Source organism: Bidens hawaiensis, unplaced genomic scaffold, assembly GCF_021521415.1.
Source record: "Bidens hawaiensis isolate Kalapana, Puna unplaced genomic scaffold, B.hawaiensis_p1.1 tig00018568_1, whole genome shotgun sequence".
In the NCBI taxonomy this organism is placed as follows: Eukaryota; Viridiplantae; Streptophyta; class Magnoliopsida; order Asterales; family Asteraceae; genus Bidens; species Bidens hawaiensis.
In genome coordinates this window covers 341,930-347,856 of record NW_027492810.1, presented here as the reverse complement: position 1 = coordinate 347,856, position 5,927 = coordinate 341,930, and the positions used below count along the sequence as shown (strand labels likewise).

The 5,927-nt window shown below is 32.6% G+C and overlaps 1 pseudogene; it reads right to left on the bottom strand.

Moving 5' to 3' along the window:
- Positions 1 to 3,933: 3,933 nt before the first annotated feature.
- Positions 3,934 to 5,224, bottom strand: LOC143556384 (putative F-box/kelch-repeat protein At1g15680; annotated as a pseudogene).
- Between the last annotated feature and the right edge of the window lie 703 nt (positions 5,225 to 5,927).

The following is a 5,927-nucleotide window of genomic DNA, read 5'->3' as shown; positions in this document are numbered from 1 at the left end:
TATGAAATTATGTAATAAATATTGAAATTATGTAATTAATTGATGAAAACGATATTATATGCTTCAATATCTGAAATGATTTTATAAAACGAAAATAATGGGATGGGATGCAAACATATTTTTTGTTTAAAATTTTGAATGCATTTAATTAAGTGATCTGTCTTCTAATGTATATTAAATTAAATATATATTTAAATGTATAAAAAAAATATACATTAAAGTAATAAAATATATGTTTCTGAAGCATTTTGATCTGAGTTATGGAAGAAAATATTTAAAACTAAATATTGATCTTTTTATTGCTAAAACCCCTTATATTATAATACACAAAAAAGTCATATAAATAAATTACGGATAGTTCATATAGTAAATCGTTATATATACGGATTATAATTATAATATCAACTTTAATGATTTAATACTAAACAACAAGATATATATAATAGGTATTCTCGAAGTCTGCAATATATATACAAAATGTTTGGAAATTAAGAAAACACGCATTTTTATGAGTTCAAATGCACATGAGAAAATTAAATCAAATTTGAAACCAATCTTATATAAAAAGTTATACACTTATGCTCGAAACCCAATTTAAAAACAAATTAAAATTTATTACCATAGAAATTCAAATTTTTTGACAATGATGCAACTTTATTTTCTTTAATTTGCATTTACATGTAATTTTAGAATTTTATTCTAATAGGATGCAACCTCAATTTTTTCATTTCCTTATTTTATTATTTCATAATTAATGTTAATGAATGAATCGGTAACGATTTACATTTAATAAAAAAAATCTTGAATATTGAAATAGCTTAAAGGTAAGGACCATATATTGAAATATGTTGAAAAAAAGATGAGGAGAGCTATATGGTTGACAAGTGGCAAAACTTGGTAGCCTTTTATTAGAATGGATAGATAATTAATAATATATAACATGCATGAAATGTTTAAGCGTGCGTTAATACCTTCTCTTTTAAACTTCGTTGAAGAAATCGCCGGAAATCCACCGTCGCCGGATATATCATCGCCGGTGTTGCTGTGATCGATAATGGACGGCTGGAGATCTAGATCTAGGGGTTTGGTGGTTGAAAGTGTGTAAAAGCCAGATCTAGATCTAGGGTTTTGGGTGTAAATGGAGGAGATGGATATAATAATAAATCATATAATAAGGTTTGTATTATATAATTAGGGTTGGAAGGAAGGGTAAAACGGTAATTTCTTCGCTGCGTGTACGAACTCTTTTAAACGTTTAGCGTTCTCTCCCGTGTTGACATTTCTAAATCTTTTCCTTCTTTAAGGAACATATATATATAAGCAATGTTTTCATAACTGAATCGGACAATGAACCGGTTAAGCAACCGGTTCACCGGTCAAACTGCATAGCGTAAAAAATGTTGGAAAAAATATACATAATTTTTTTTAAAAATTATTTTTTAATAGAAAAAGCGGTTCAACCGGTCCGGTTTTCCGGTAGGACCGTCCGGTTTTATGGGAACCGAGCGAACTGCATAGAACTAGACCGGTCAGTGGATCAAATCTCGGTCGAACCGGCCTGGTCCAGTCTCAACAACATTTATACAAGAGCATTAATATGGATATATGTAGCATAATTAAGTGTTACAAATACTTGAGTCGAATTATAATAACATCGTGGTAGTGAACCGCGTATTTTAAATAATTTACCCCGTAAGGTTTTTGTAAAAACGAATATTACTTTACAAACCAAACCGATAATTTTAAATAGCTAATATGTTGCTAACATATTACATGTCTAAACGAAGTGATATCAGATATGTGTTAAAAAGTGTGATTTGTTATATACCGACTTGTTCAGGTGTTTGCCTATTAAGTTTTGACTTCATCATTATTTCTTTTGTCATTGAATCCATCATCAAACATGGAGGACAACTCGATCGCCAATGTTATAGGAATAAAAAGACTGCATTTAAACACAAACACATATAAAAAAATTTAACTAAAGTTTTCTGATTGTGAAATTTATAACAATGTGTGACATATGAGTATAGTCCAAATTCCTTTTAACCACATGCTTTATCACAACTTGTTAAAGTATATATTGTCTTTTTTTTTGTAGGGTTTAACATAAAACGTACGTTTTTAAAGAACTAATGAAATGTTATGTAACAATCGACTGTATCGCTTTGTTCCCGAGTTCAATTTAATAAGAGAAAAGAAATTTTTTCTTTTAATTTTCCTTCTCATTTTTCCTTTTTTTTATTTCTTTCCATTTCTTTTCAAATTGGAAAGAAAATATTTTCATCCAATTTACTCTTTATTTCTCCTTATTTTCCTTCTACCTGTTTTCTTTTCTTTCGTTTAATGAAACTCAGGAACACAATTTTCTCCAATTTCCTTTCTTTTCTTTCTTTGAAAAAACCTCTGAAACACAACAATTATTTCTTTCCTTCCATTTTATTTCTTTTTCATCAATAAATGAACTCGGAAACACAAGGTATGAGTTTGTAAGCGTATTCAGCCCTTTGGGTTGGATATAGTCAATCAACAACTTAATCCAAGAACTTCTTTTAATTGTTTTTTAAAGTTGTTTGTATATATTTTCTTATATGCATCATAAAGTGAAGAATGACTGAATGATGTGCGAATAACGTATTAAAAGTATGCCTATCAAGACATTACTAGATCATTTATGTAGATAAAATGGGTAGAAAACGACATGGGACGTTTTATATATCATTTTAATCAAGATAAAATGCACATATCACCATAAATCCATAAGATCCTTGAAATTCGACACGTAAATGTACTTATACAAGATCCTTGAAATTCGACACGTAAATGTACTTATACAAGATCCTAAACGGCTAAACGATAAGATTGAACCAACTGAACGTGAAAAATAGAATCTTGGAAATGAGGGTTGTGAGACCATCTCATGCTTCAGAGTCGGTAACTTACTTAGGGCTGAAGAATCGATCCAAAAAGAAAAAAAGAATTAGAATGGTGTAACTTTAATATCTAGCTATCATATCTAAAGGTTGATGATTGTTTCTTGTACTTTCGGTCTCTAGTTGCTTGCTAGATTCCAATTTTTTGATATAAAATTTCCTTTACTATAATGTTGGATTTCACCCATTCAGATTCATGTGAAAACAATTGTGTGATAAGGACTTATAGTCCTAATAAGCTGAAAAAAAAACCTTATGTGATTGAATAATTGTATGTGAGCCTATAAGTCACAAAGGATTTAAAACTTGTCATTATGAGTCATGAGATTATAATTGTTGTATCTAGGTTGTGGTTAACTAGCAGTTGTAATTTGCAACATGACTTTTCGGTGTGATATGAAACACTTGAACACAGTTTTTCAGCTGTAGTTGGTACTGATCACAACGAGAATGAGCGAAGAGCAACGTGATTAATGTCATGTTGTTTGAAATTGGAAAGAGAATTAATTACCTTTCTCTAAATGATAACAAAAAAAGAGTAGTCTTTCTCTAATTGTTATGATCTTTACAAATTAAGTACTAGTGGTGGCTCTACTTGAAGCGTAGACAAGTCGAACCCTAATCTTGATTCGATATCTAGAAATTAATCAGTTTGTTGGCTACACACTTGTTTTTATTGTTCGTTAATTGCTTCTTTACACATCCATTTTTGTCAAAAACCGTACTGACTTGAACCAAAATGACTCTTTTTTAAATACAACTCGTTCGAACCTGTTATACCCCGCTCGACCCAACTGATTTTGGCAGGTATAATTCCAACCTTAGATGCCAAGCACACATAACTTGAAGTCCATATGACTCCCATACTAAACACCCCACCCACATTATAAAGGATGCCATATACCATGACATACAAAACAAATGCAACACTTAACAGAAAACAACATTTTTGATAACACTAAAACAACACCAACAAACAACTATACTAAAAGAAAAACTTCTAGTACATGTAATGTAACGTGCCACGACGTGCACTTTTTGGAACAGGCGGGATGGGAACCGGGGTGGGCCACCTTGGGATCACAAACGGGACCACCACACATCGAGACAAGTCATCAACCACACCAACACGTTTAACAACAACGTCTAGACTTTTATCCCGAATACTATACGCCGCAACACAATTAAGCTCCTCACACCGCAAGTACACAACATCAAGATCAAACGGGTGGAAACATAACGGGACAAAGTAGCTTTCCTTAACCAGCCGCTCAACTCGGGATCAGACGACGAAAGATCTGACACGCATAACACCATTCTCCTTTCTCGTAGTCTTTCATATCCCACATACGAAAACAATAAACCGAACAACAATCAACAACCACCTCAAAAAACCGAAGCTTTCCACAACACTCGTCACATAACCGATAAAGCCCACTATGTTTATTCTCACTCTTCACATCCCTGCGCACGGGAAATTGAATAACCCGACAAGATTTCGGATCCTTATACGGATCAAAAGCAACCATACCATGATCATACACAAACCAATGCAGAATCCCATTAAACGTCATCAGCCCACCACCTCGCTTAATAATCATAATCTTATTATCACACGGCAGCCTATAATCAACCCATTCTCCACCAGTCTCCGAACTAAACACTTGCAACCAAAGATATTTTTCTGGAAGTCCAAGCAACTCGACTCGCACAACCTTAAAGCTAGTTACCTTATTATCTTCATTAACCTTAGTAACAAACCCTTCTAGTATATAATGATGGGACATCAACGTCCTATTCCTCGGTGTAGGCAACGTAACGCACTGCCTAGTAACCGGATCCAACACATAGAAAGTTAAAGGCACTACTACTGAACATAACAACATCAAACCATTACTCACACCCAAAACCTTAAACTGATTCGTAAACTGGTGGTCCTCTAACTTGGACAAAAACAAGACAGACACATTTGTGGCATTGTAAATTTCGGGACAGAATCTGTCAATAAGATCTTGGAATTTCGACGCGTAGATGTACTTGTACAAGATCCTGAAAGGTACCGTACGCGTATGTGACACATAGGATCGAGCAAACGAAGGTTGCGAGATCAAGGCTTTCCAGTGCTTGCAAACACATTTGAATTTGAAAATGGAATCAATGGGCAATCTTGAAATGATTTCAAGGAGTAAAGATTCTGGGAAGTTAAGGATATCATATGTGAATGTGTTGGCTAATAAAACAAGTCCTAGTATTGATTGACATTGTTTTCGCTTACGGGTTTCGGTTTCCATTGGTATGAATGTGATTGAAGATGAAGTTGATGAAAGTTATATATAGGCAAGTAAGGAAATATGGTATTAAATTAAATGCAATGATTTCATGAGAAGATATTAAATGATTTTTTTTATTTAAATTTTCTTTTTGACTAAAAAGTTATAAAATATTTTCCTTTTTTTGTGCATCTGGTTTTTAGAAATTAAATCAAATGATAGTGTGTGTAATCAGGTATCGGGTCGGGTATGAGACTAGGTGTGGAGGAAACGGTTTTTGGGGTAGGGTTTAATAGACGGTATTTTTATCCAACTCTACTATTGGATATATATGTGACATCTGATGAAGAAGATGCGGAATGTGAAGGGAGCAGAAAGAAGATCATAAAGTGACTTTAGGGTAATTTATCACTTGGCATATGACACATTGATACCATATAAGAATTGTATTTGGATTATGAAAGCACGCATTTTAGTATTCACGATATACATGTATAAACACAATGCTAATGTTGATCTAAATAATGCAATGGCTAAACTATTGGGATACAAATAAGTACAAGATATTTTAAGGCTAAATATGTGGAGAGAATCTTTCTAATTATTTGATTTGGCTTGATTTACTTCATCTTGATTATTTGATTTGTTAGATTCCTGGATAGTTTTATCAATTAAAGAAATTTTACGTCTATTATGGTTTGTTCTTGAATTGATTTTAACTATT